This window comes from Mus caroli, unplaced genomic scaffold (genome assembly GCF_978045245.1).
Source record: "Mus caroli unplaced genomic scaffold, Mus_caroli_1 scaffold_18, whole genome shotgun sequence".
In the NCBI taxonomy this organism is placed as follows: Eukaryota; Metazoa; Chordata; class Mammalia; order Rodentia; family Muridae; genus Mus; species Mus caroli.
In genome coordinates, this window is record NW_028227273.1 from 73,055,220 (window position 1) to 73,069,204 (window position 13,985).

A 13,985-nucleotide genomic window follows, 5' to 3' on the forward strand; every position below is an offset into this window, starting at 1 on the left:
GGAACAGTGAGTCATTGTGCATTTCAGACAATGTGTAGCAATTTCCTCTGAGTTGAAATGTTTGCTGTTTCAAGGCTCAGGGAAGCTCCTGAGACTCAGGAGGTGAACAAACTTGACAAGATTAACTACTGCCCCTCCTCAGGGTTAGAGAAGCATTAAACAATTGCTGGAGGAATTGGCTCTGACTAGACCAACTCAAGTCAAATATTCTGACCTGTGGTGCCACCTACAAGCCATGCAGAAACTCCATGGTTGCAGCTCTAGTGAAATGAAACTCAGGTTGGGGTGGGAATTTTAGTGATACAGATGCATTTATTCATTCCTGCTCTTGAAAATACCCACCCCTACTCCCCCCGACCCCTGACATATTCCTGTAGGCAACTGCAATAAAGACTCACTGATTCACCCATGTTTGACTTTAGTAGAATCATTAATTTGTTACAGTTTCCCTATTCTGGGTGAGAAGATGTTTATAGATATGTAATATCATCCTGAAATAGGCATGGCCCATTGAAATGTCCTATGTGGGAAGAGGTATATAGAACACTTGAAAGAAATAAGATAGGAGAGCAAGGGCTGCTTTGGTGTGCCACAGCTCATAGCCCATCTTCTCCAGAAACCATATACCAAGGCTGAGGTTTGCATGTAGAGGTTCAACTGGAAAACCTGTGGTCCTAGCTGAGGTGGAATTAAGTGAATTTAGAGAGAGAAAACTTATACCATTGTCATTAGAATTAACTTAGGATAAATCCCCAAAGAATTTGGAATAAAAGGAGGATGTACACATTGGCTCTGGATGAGGGTGGATCTAGGAGTTGCACCACAGTACCCACTGCACTTTATGTCTTCTGTGTGACCTTCAGGAGTATGAGAACCTTGAACTACCCATAGGAGGATTATGGAGACAGTCTCATGGGTCATCTCAGGAGCTCTCTCTGCTACTTTTAGTAGGGCTTAAGCTTAGAACTCTAGATTTCAGATGTATTTTGAAAGATAAATAAAGCAATTTGTAGTATTTCTTTGGAAGATGTGGAGATGCTTAGAATGATGTCCAATTGGACTCGACATGCTCTAAAGAAACACTACATATTGGTTATTGTATCTTTCGATGTGTTCCTGAAATCTTGAGTTCCAAGAAGGTAATATCACTATTTAGAGAAACATTCAGCTTCTTTGCCTCCTGAAACTTTGTTCATTATCATATCTATCATTCTGTTATAAATTTATGTTATTGCTATGTTATTAAAGACTTCAGAAAATTTTAAGGGAATTTTCTTGGGATGTTAACTGTGCTCTTTGCAATATATACTACTAACATGCCTTTTTTAAAAGCTAAAATCTTGAGTTGGGGAGATGTCTCATTGTGTATGCTTGGGACCTCACTTCAAATTCCCAGAACACTGCCAGGCATGGTGGCATATTGTTAAACACGGCATCAGAGAAGCAGAAATGGAAGAATCCTTGGGGCTTGATGGCCACCTTGGCTAGGTGAATTTGCAAGCTCCAAGTTTAACTAGAAACCTTGTCTCAAACAATATGTTTGCAAGTCAGTGAGGAAGATATCTAATTAACTCTGGCTTCCACACATATGAACACACATCCATCCCCAAACATATGTAGGTATACATGAACATGTGCATATAATATAATATAAAATCAAATATTGCAACCTGCTAACACAGAATGGAAACCACTCATGACATGCTCTCACACCTCTCCATGGTTGCTGAATCATCCTTCCCAGCTCATGCCCCTCTTATCCACATGAATAAAAGGGATGAGGGCAGATTGACTTTATACTTTTGACATTACACCTTTGGATATGTAAATATGATGACCCCAGACATGGAGGAGATATTAAAGAATTATTGTACTGTACATATTAGAATGCACAGTAATCATTATGAATCATTAAAAACTAATGCATGGTTCGTGAAATCTAGCAAAAATCTGACTTTACAAAACCTACCAGACTCAAGATAATTATCTCAGAGGAAAAAGATTTACATGTAGAAACAGGTGTCTCATTGCCACAGGCCATGGAGTATGGTAAAAATTCACAAAGCCAGAAGAAGAACAGAAAAACAATGAGTTGTGAATCCACAGAACCTACAAAGACAACTCTGAGAATAAACATCCTCATGACTCCTTCCCTGTGTCTCTTCCATCTTCTCTGAAAGGAGAGATTTATAAGGATAGGAAGGGTGAGACAGGTAGGAGAGGAAGGCAGGGGCTGCAAGGAAGTTAATTAATTAATGAAGAAAAAAGAAAAAGGGACAGGGCCATTCCATAGCTTTACATGTGATTAAGTTGGGAAGACAGTTTCTCAGTTGCAACCTATGCATTTATAAACACAGAGTGTATGCAACATAATTACAAAATGAGAATGTTTTAAACAATCCAAAATAGATGAGAAAACAAAGTAAGTATAAGAAAAACTACAGAGTAGGATAGCAAGTGCATCTCTGTACACTTAACACATTAATCATATTAACAATAATCACATTAACATTTTAAAACATTTATGTTTATGTGTATGAGTGTTTTGCCTTCAAATATGTCTGTACACTGTGTATATATAGTGTCTGAGGGAGCCAGAAAAGGGGATTACAGATCAACTGGAACTGGAGTTAAAAACAGTTGTAAGCTGCCATGTAGGTGCTGAGAACTGAATCTGGATCTCCCTTAAGAACAGCCAATACTCTTAACCCCGTGCCATCCATAGCCCCTAGTAATTAAAAATTTATAAAGCCCAGTAGTGCTTTACTATATTCATTTGGGGGTTTTCGTCAGATGTAGGTAAGACAAAATATTACAACTTGATTAGTGAAAATATTTTTTTATTTTCATAAGCTAAATGAAAAGCATAAAATAATACCAGGCAAAGATTATTAAAGTAAGTAGAAGTTTTTTTTTTAATAAAATATTTTGAAACAATTTCCCAGAATACTAATTGATAACTATTCTGATCTTGATACAAGAACAGATTTTTTCATATATAAATGTACATGAACAAAATTATAATGTTCTCATTTGTGTAGGCACATTAGAGCCACTACTGTGTTGCATTGTGACCGCTTTGTATGACTTGTGAAAATGTGATTCAAACACACAAAGCTCTTTTAAAAAACATGACTTACAGGTCTCTCAGATGATCAAGGGAGTTTTATATTATTCATTCAGGCAAAGCTGAGACTGAGTGCATGGAAGTCTCCTTAGTACAAAGAGCCTAGTGGTTGGGAAACATAGAGTCAGTTGTAGACATGTTCCCCAGAAAGCAGCTGAAATTATAATCAAGAGATGTATAAGCTTGAACAATATAGGAGAGTGTGGCAAAGGAAACAAATGTGCTGACAAGGAGAAAGATGGCTTTCTTAATTCTAGATTCAGGAGAGAATCTGGAACACACCTTGTTACTGTGCATGTTTTGCATGCTCTGTTTTGTCTATATAGTAAGCTCTGTATCTGATAGCCCATAGCATAAGCCACACAGAGGTAGCATCTGGTCATATCAGCAACAGTATATGTTGTATGCCCATGGTTAGTCATGAAGAACAGCAGAGCAGTATCCAAAATCTTTGATATTTGTGATTTTTTTTTGTTCAACTTCCCAGGTATATAGGTAGGAAAATGACACTAAATATCATTTGTAGATTCAGCACAAGACAAAATATGCCCAGGTATCGAGGAGTGTTCACTTTAATCTGTGCCCAGCTAGAATCCCAAGGGATGATCATGGTGGGCTGGAAGACAGTCAAGAGACAGTAACTACACACACACACACACACACACACACAAACACACACACACACACACGGTGTGGGGAACATACTTCTAATCCCAATTCTGGCACTAAAGGAACATGTAGAATCATGAGACTTCCTAGCAAGCCAGCTTACTCTTCTTCAGTGAGATGCAGGGCAGTGATAGATCCTGTCTCAGAAGAAAAACTGCAGTGTCAGGGAGATATCTCAGGAAGTAAACACAATATCCACACAAATATGACAAATTGAGTTGGATCCCAGAATCCATATAAGTTGGGTAAAATGAGGTGTACCCTAGCCATCTTTAAGGCAAAATGTGAAACAGATAAAAACATCAGCTTGATGCTCCAGGGAAGCAAGCAGAAGCAGTGCTCTATCTTCAAAAAAGTTCAAGGTGAGAACAAAATGCTCAAAGTTTACACATACATGGATGTGAAGTGGTACATATCCACACTTAACACACACAACACTAAATTATTACAAAAGAACAAGCTCCTAAAAATTCATACGAACCAGAACTGCCCTCTGGCTTGTACATTCACATTCATATTCACATTCACACCAGTCTATGCATAGCATTAGCATGTGTACTTGTACACACACACACACATACATTGCAATAAAACCTCATGTTTTAGCCAAGTTCTTGATTCTTTGTTTTTTGGTTCCATTCATAGCTATTTTCAGCAGTTGGTGACCATGTGCTATAGAACAGACACATTTAAATGCTTACAAGTGTTAGCCTTATTCCTTAACAGCCCAGGTCTGAACTCAGGTCCTGATTTTTACCACTTTCTCAAGTTTTTTTTGCAACTGTTTAATTTTAGAGCTTTTCTGCTAAGATTCCATTACTCCATGAAACTTTTAAGGAGTTAGTATCAATTTAAACAAATACTCAGGGTCTGATTTAACTGCTAATGGCTAAATTTCCACACAAATTAGTATAGGCACATGCCCATAGCAAGACAAATAAGAGAGCAAGAGAAAAGCACACTGTCTTTTATCCCAGAAAAAGTACACAGAGACTGGCTAGATGGCTGAGAGGTTAAAGATACTTGCTGCCAAGCCTGGTGACTTGAGTTTAATTCCCAGATTTCACATGGTGGAAGTACTCACACACATATACAGAATTTTAAAGTTCAATGCCACAGATCATAAAAACTGTGCAACATGAAGACTGATATTTATGAAATATATAAAAGTCATATACAAAGTATATAAAATTAAATTATAACCAGTTTCTGTGCATAGTATTATGTACTCATTAATACCTTAATTAAAATATTGTCTTAAAGCACAATTTTTGAAATACATTAAAGGACATATAAGAAACCTGGAGTTTTAGGACAAAAAAATCTGATAGATTATACATTAAAGTATATTACTGAATTTGAACTCTGTGTGTGTGTGTGTGTGTGTGTAATTGGAAGGCAAATTGTGACAGGATCTTATGTAACCCAGCTGGACTTGAACTCATTATGTACCAAAGGCTACTTTGAAATGTTTGACCCTCCTGCCTCTGCTTTCCATATGCTGTGACCACACAGATGCAGCAATGTTTAAATTGGAATTTTATTTTAAAGCAGGGAGATAGCAACAAAAGTACTGACCCTGACAGATAACATACAAAGTTACTTTGTCTTTGCTGATTGTTTCCTGGATGCTTAAAGGGTTCATTATGAGTCTGCCCATAATCAACAGTGACTTCGTTATAAATGTCATCCACACAAAGTCTGCTCACAGGCACAATGATTCTAGGGGCTCTCTAGAGGGCCTCTCTTTAATACAAGTATGGAAGTACTTTAGACTTCCTTCTTCAGTCCTCACCATTACATATGTAATTTGTGTCAGGTACACCAAATATCAGATTCATGTAAACAATAGAAGTCATTATCATTCCAGACTCTGCCTTTTATATCGGGGAATGCTGTGGAAAAAAGAAACCTACCTCTGTTTACCAGGTTATTTCTGCAGTATTCACTTCTGCTTGTATAGCTGTATCTCCGAAACAAAGTTAAAGCCAGAAAAAGGAAAACATTAATTTTCCAGTATAAACAATTACCCAGACTCATGATGTCCCTCCTTTTTTAATGGACTCTGATGACTCCCACTGATTTCAGTTATTTTTTTCCTTTATGGTGTGTTCAGGGTGAATGTCAAGACCATGCCAGTGCTCTGTGTATCAGTGATCTTCCCTGAACTCTGAGTTATGGGTGTGTGATTCTGTACTGACCTCCTGTAAGAAATGCATGTAAATGAAGAAAATATCTAATAAAATAATGCCTAAAGAGAGAGAGAGAGAGAGAGAGAGAGAGAGAGAGAGAGAGAGAGAGAGAGAGAGAAATGCACTTGCCATTTGATCTATAGCAGTAATGAGAGTGACTGATGTGAAGGCCAGGGATGCTCCTATAAATTTCAAGATTGTACTTATCTCTACAGTTGAATAGTATTACATAGTGTATATATATTCCATTTTTTATTAGCCAGTCATCAGTGAGGGGCATTTAGGCTTTTACAAATATTCAGACATTTAATCAAAGACCATAGGAACAACTTAATATCTGTGTCTATGTCATTTGGATCTTTTTACACTACACTGCCAATTTTATCTCACACTCTAAGTGATGCTTTACTAAACTTTCTCCATTAAATGTAAATGTCTGTGTAGAAGGGAGATATATTGCCTTTGTGGCTGTAATTCCCTGCAGTGACAACCTACATAGTCTTATACCACTTTTCCTCACTTCTTTTCCAGCTTGATCTGTTTTCATGTTCAGTGTGGAACTGCACTTTAACCTATTGGTCACATGTCATATCCTTCTACCAGTTATCATTCTTTTTATTTTTTTCTTTCAGTCTCTTTTCCTAATTCTCCAGATTTCTCACACACAGCATATCAGTTATTTTCCTTATCACTGAGACTGGAAGACGTCACTAAGGCAAAAACTGAACAGAAAATTCCTAGAAATAATTGGCATTATAAAACCAACGATAAAAATAGATATTTACAGACTATTTCATCCAGACAAAAAAGAAAATAGATTCTTATCAGTATCACATGAAACTATTCCCAAAATTTACTCATAAACAGATACAAAGCAAGTCTTAACATATTTATTGAAGTATGAGTCAAAGGGAAAACATGATGTCATTTATACTAGAAGTGACTGTGCCTATTTGCACAAGTAGAATGCAAATTAACTGAGGAACAGTGTTATGCAAATATGTTAGGAAATGTTACAAATATTAGCTCAGTTATGGTAAGAATTCAGATCAGAGCCTCATTCCTAAAATACAGGTTATCAAGAGTTCCTTATTAATTAAAACACCTATTTTTTTTTTGGTTGGTTTTAAAAACTTATTTTGATTTATTTGTTTGTGCATGTATCTCCATAAATGTATACCTAATCTGTGCTAGTGCTGACAATACCAGAAAAGTATTGTCAAATCCCCTGAAATTATGTTTCCAGACAGTTTAGAGTCTCCTGAACAGCTGATCATCCAGTTCTGGTTTTAACAAACCAAACTCAAGCACTCTAAACTACTATCCTATCTCCCCAGAGTTTTTCCTTTAAATGCCAGAGAAACCATGGTTCCTCCTCGATGTTAAATTTTGAAAGTATATAAGAATAATCTAATCACATTAGTGTAAATGAGAAATATTATTGTAGGCTTGGGCATTTGAACACTTCATACCCAGGAGGTAGTGTGTTAGTAGAGTCTTGGAAAAATGCAATCTTGCTGAATGTGGTTTGTCTCACAGGGCAAGTTTTGTTTCTCTTAAACTCTGCTTATTTCTTGTGATTCAGGAGAGGGTCTCTTAGCTTTCTGCTCCTGTTGGATGCCTGCCATTTGTTGCCTTGCTTTCCTGCCATGATGGACTCTTATTACTATGGAACTGAGCACACAAAATAACTGCCCTTATCTGCCCACCATCATTGTATTTTATTACAGAAACAGAAAATTAATAGAGAAGTTAATATTAAATGGGATTGTTGTTGTAATGAAACCAATCATGATTTTCGTATGGAAAGGTACAATTGGAATATTTTCTAACATTGTACTAGATATTTGGTGGAAAACTATAGGGAGCACTTAATGGCCAATTATAGTAGTAACTATACTATATCACTAACCTAGGAAAGTTCAGTGTTTGGAGGTATGAACTTCTTCAAGTAACTTCTGAACAATGAATTGACATATTCACTCATTCCAAAGCATTTGAGAGACATGAGTTCCAGTATGAGTTCATACATCTCTGCATTTCACAGTCTGAAACTGGCAGTGAATAATTTGCAACCACCTAATCTTATTTCTTCTACACATCTGATATTCCTGTACTCATTTTGAAAAGAGATATTGCCAATATACAGCATTAAATGGTGTTGACAGTTTTGTTACAGTATAGTACCTCTATGAAATGAAATACAACTTTGTGAGGCTTTGACTTTAACTGATGCTTTTTAGCAAGGAGATTAAAAAAATTGTGTTACTACCTCTACAAACCAATAAATAAAACAAATCAGTACAGTTATTGTCAGGGTCTTGCACATCTCTGTCTGAGCAGGTTTCAGGCTGGAATCCCATGAACTACTTTACCAAATAACTTCAGAGCTGAAACACAGTGATAGGATCAGGCTTATATCTAGTAAATGGTTCAACCCATACCATCCACCATGTCATTATCCATGTGAGCTTTAGACATCAAGACACTTTCACAGTTTCTGCCTTCCACTTGACCATTCACATCTGTGCTGTGCCCTGCATTCTGTCATCTCTCTGAGGTACTTCTTCACTTTATCTGGAATAATTTTTGTCATTATTCTAAAGACTTCAGTCTTGACCCTTTTATCTTCAGTAGCTCTTGTATTGCCCATAAAATAATCATTTCTGTCTTCTTGTTCTATATCTGCCTTCAATTCAAATATCTCAATTCATAGTAGGCCAATGTGTCCTTTATGACAAACAACCTTGGACGCCTTGATTCTCAACTTTTAATGTACTTCAAGAATTTGTCAAAATAATAAATGTAACACTCCCTTAAATCCAGATACTTGAGCCATGTCTGATTACTCTATAATCTTGGCTCTTCTTACTAATCCCTTAAACTATCTGATGCTCATTGTCCTCCTTAGTTCTCTTCCCTTTCCTCTGCTCATTTCGACCAACTTCCATATTACCCATTTCTTGACCATTGGAAATTTTACAAAGACACACATATTTTTAACGATTGGTTCCCTGTTGATAGCACTGTTAGGAAGGTTGGGGAACCTTTAGAAGGTGAGATCTGATGGAAGGAGTAGATGATGAGACACGTTCTTGCTGTCCAAACTTCAGTATTAACCCCTCTGAGCTCTTTTCTTCTTTCTCAGTACTCTAAGTTCAAAGTATTTGTTCTTTTCTGTTCCCTCACATCCACAGTCTCAGCTATGTGGCTATGCCACAGAAATTCTTCTAAATGTGCTGCTACTGCCATTCCTGCTGCCAATGTGGCCAGAAGCTCCAGGTTCTTCTACATCTTAAGGAAACTTTAAGTTTATAAACACAGTTTAACAGGATAAGTAAAAAGACTATATGAAAAAGCAAAGCAGTTATTAGGCAAAGGACCATGAACAGCACAATTATAGAGCTAAAAAGCAACAACCTACTATATAGTAATTCTGACTTTACCAATTATCATAAATTTACATATGCATGGCTTACAATTTTACCAAAAAGTCTTATCATGATTTTTACATAAGAACTAATTATAAACGTTGTAAAGGTTGGTCTATTTTGTATAAATTAGAAACATTTTGGTGGATCGGTAGGGTAGATGTTCTCCTCCCTGGACCACATATAGGTCAACTATACAAGGTTCAAAGAAGCTGATGTACAAGGGTATTGTGATGGAGAGAGACTCCCTGTAGAGTAATTTTATGGTTTCATAAGGAACCATATTTTCATTGCCATTTGAAACTGCGTGAAGTTTCTCAAGTCTGAAATTATGGAAGCATCCAGGGCATTAAAATGTCAGTTCTTTTTATAGAAAAGGATACTCTTAGAGGGTAGTTCCTTCTCAGGACTGTGTAGAAGAAAAGTCAACCACCCCAGTGGCTTACTTTAGTGAAAGAAAAGCTACGCTATGCATTATCATTTGCTTATCAAAAATATCTTTCATAATCATTAACCTTATTTACTTGTGTTTAGACTTTCATCAAAACCTAGAGGAGACTTGACTTATTTGACATGTTTATGCACTTCTGGATTTTTTCTACATCTCAGACTTTATCCTATGCTTTAATTATTTACATACTTTGCCAGCTTAGCTCTGGACTGCTGAATTTTCCTTCTTGTAGCCACAACTCTCTGCATTTACCATCGTTTTAGTTCTTCACTATTTTCCCCACTTTAACATGTTTCATGTTGAACTTCATGGACACATGTGAAACACTTTTTCTATTTATGTAATTTTCTTTGCTTGTTTGACCTCTTCAACCTGCACATAATCTTAAGACATTCCTTAGTGATTCCCTTTGTCACTTTCTCACTTTGACCTTTCTCAGCTATCCTATGTCACTGTTCTAAACACCGCACTGTACAACAATTATCAAGGATATATTTGGAGAACTTGTGAACAAAAATATTTACACAAAGCAAGTTCTGAGCAGGAAAAAAACATAAAAAAATTGTTTTCACCTGCTTACCAGACAGATAGAAGAAAAATATCAGGTGATGACTTTGTGCATCTTCTAGGTCATTCTGCATAGCCTAGTGCCTGGTAGGTTATTGCTTTTCTGCAATTTCTTTATTTGCCAAGTGTTTGATTTCAATGACATTTCTGATCAAGTAAGGTTGGGATGGGTTTGAGATAAGGTAAAATGGCATAGCCTGCTTGTGACTATGTCTTCCATTGCCTTCTTAGCTAGAGAAACGCATTGGTCTCTAGCCAATTCCTCAACATGGGTCCAGATATAATAAGCCAGTGAATGATTTTAGTTGCATATGGCTCTCTTCTGCTGATTCAAAAATCCTTTACATAGTTTATGCTTACATAACTTTTGTTTTAGTGTATCATTATCAACTTTCTTTTCTGTCACCAGTTGATTATGTTAATCTCTTAGATGCCTGACTTATAACATACCTCATAGGTACTTAGGTGTGCATAGATAAAAGCATATCATAAACAGAATGTGTATGGATCCTCAGTTTCATACATCCACTCTAATCACATTTTTCCTACATGAAGTGGACCTGCGGACTGTCTCCTCAATTCCAATATCATAGATTATATCTCTTTGGGACAAACTTAACCCCTTTATTTATCTATGGGCTTCCATTTGTTCATGTTTATCTAGTCATCACAGAAAATATCATCTTTAAATCCTATAATGTGGGGCTGTAGAGATGGGTCAGTGGTTAAGAGCACTGAGTACTCTTCCAGAGGTCCTGAGTTCAATTCCCAGCACCTACATGCTCACAGCAACCATATGTAAAGGAATCAGATGCCCTCTTCTGGTATGTCTTAAGAGAGTGATAGTGTACTTATGTACATAAAATAAATGATTTTTTTAAAAAAAATCCTATAACACATGTAAAATAGCATAGGCTTGTTAAGATTCAATAACATAAGATATTTCTTGTTAAGTTTTGTAGAATTTAATGTCAAAACAAAGTCATTTAATCTGTCAGCATCTCAGTTCTCTAAAACCCTGAACCATTCTGCATTGTGATACAGACTAACTAGTTCTCTAAGGAAGACAACCTAGCTTAAAGGCCTATATTTACTGTGGCCTAAAGAATAATAAGTTCCATTTTATAGGGAAATGGTGGGGGTTTTGTTGTTTTTTAATAACAATTATTTCTAAACTGCAATTATTTTTAAACTCCATGAAAGTTTTAGATTATTCAAATCATCATCATCCATTGGCTGGAAGCATAAAATGTTTGCAAGAGAAACAAAGATACTTACTACTCAGGGAATGTGAGGCAACATACCACTACTCATGCCTTTCTTTCCTTAATATTTTCAGTGTTGGTGGTGGCTTCATGGAATTGAATGTACTGTTCACTTGAGGATCACCAGTAAAAAGCAATTTTATGAAGATCACTGCTAGCAAAATTATTACAACAATTTCCTTTAAAGGAAAATATTAACATTTTTTAATTGAACAGCTGAATAATTTTTATTCACACTCCAGAAACTGATATTAAACTAGTATTTCAATAAATTTGTTTTTGTAACTATGATAAAGACAGTGGAAGAGAGAATCTGCCTACATTAATAAATATACATGACTAACTCATTTAAAATATCATCTTTTAAGTACATCCACCACTATTTTCATTGTGCTTCTTTCTGGAAAAGTTCTCCAAATTGGTCACGCTCTCTTTGGAAAATATTTCAAGAACTGAAGCCAAATTCATTTAGTTTGCCTTAAAAGCAACCATACCTAAAATTGCTGCCAACAGACACTATTTTTGCATGACTTACTACATTCATCTCTGATATGTATACTTCAGGTATTAGTTTCAACAATATCAAAACCCAAATGCATAGGGAACAAATTCCCTCAGAAAGACGACTTCCTATGGCATTACTTATATTATGGCAAAATATGTTGATATTTTGAAGGAGATGAGGAACTTAAAATTTAGATACCACTGGTAAGATACCATATCATCTTTATACTTGTGATAAAATCATGAGGATTTTTTGATTCCTTATTCAAGAAAAGCAGAATCTTGGCACAATGGCATCATAACAAAGGGGCCCAAAGAAGGAAAACACTTGGAAATGATGGCTGTGATGTTCACCAGCCACTAACCAGGATTATATATGAGAGCAATGCAACCTTGTGAGATAAAGAAGAAGGCATTAAAAACCTAGAAATGTAGACATTAGGACCAGGATGTTCTGTGTGGCTCTGGACTCAGGGGATGTTCTGGAGCAAACATCATTGTTTCCAATATGTTGAATTTGCTGCTTGTCCTTTTTTACAGAATGACAATCATGTCTCTGCTGGACCAGAGGAAAAGGATAGAGAGCAACCACCAACCAAAAGAATGCCATATATGGGCATGTGAGATAATCATAACCCACAGTAGAATAATTTTCATGTGCTGTGTTTTCTCTGTTCTCCTTGGTGCACATATGCACAGGGAAAATCATATTTACTATCATGTAGAGAATACTGCAAAGGTGATGTCAATGAACTTTGGAGCTTTTATTTTAAGATCCTTCCGAAAAGAGTTCCAGTGTTGATGTTGATTTCCTGGAAGACACTCAAGAGGCAGGCAGTAGCAATGGACATGCCCAGTCTTTGAATATGCAAAAGAAGTTTGTGGCCAAAATTATCAAAGAACCATGTCGTCCCCAAAGTTCCCATTGTTTCTAGTACTTCTTTTGAAAGACTGATCAAGGAGTTGGCTGTGAACCAGTGTGTGAGAATCAAATTGGTGGTCTTTAATGTCTGTTCAATGTAGTAATGGATAGGACAGCTGGAAATAAAAGAGTAAAATTTCCCAGAAATCCTACTATGCTCTGAAGTAAAAACATTATTCCTGTTGCCAAATCCTTGAGATCCATCCTATCATTAAACACTTTTCCACATAAAAATGTACTTTGATCAAAATGGTGACTTGAACTTTCTTTTTTTAAAATTTTTAATATTTTTTATTACGTATTTTCCTTGATTACATTTCCAAAAGTCTCCCATACCCTCCCCCCCCCCCCCCACTTCCCTACACAGCCATTCCCATTTTTTTGGCCCTGGCGTTCCCCTGTACTGGGGCATATAAAGTTTGCGTGTCCAATGGGCCTCACTTTCCGGTGATGGCCGACTAGGCCATCTTTTGATTTATATGCAGCTAGAGACAAGAGCTCCGGGGTACTGGTTAGTTCATAATGTTGTTCCACCTATAGGGTTGCAGATCCCTTTAGCTCCTTGGGTACTTTCTCTAGCTCCTCCATTGGGAGCCCTGTGATCCATCCAATAGCTGACTGTGAGCATCCACTTCTGTGTTTGATAGGCCCCGGCATAGTCTCACTAGAGACAGCTATATCTGGGTCCTTTTAGCAAAATCTTGCTAGTGTATGCAATGGTGTCATTTATGTGAATTGTATGTGTTCTAGATTGCAAAGCTATTTCGTGCAACATAACAAGACTATCTCAAAAATATTTTGCAATCGGTATTTTGATGTAACTGCTGAACTCTTTAGATATAGCAAGTTCTTCTGCA

General features: G+C 36.5%; 1 pseudogene; it reads right to left on the minus strand.

Annotated features, from left to right (window-relative positions):
- Nucleotides 1-12,471: 12,471 nt before the first annotated feature.
- On the minus strand, nucleotides 12,472-13,332 carry LOC147000498 (vomeronasal type-1 receptor 4-like; annotated as a pseudogene).
- Nucleotides 13,333-13,985: the final 653 nt, after the last annotated feature.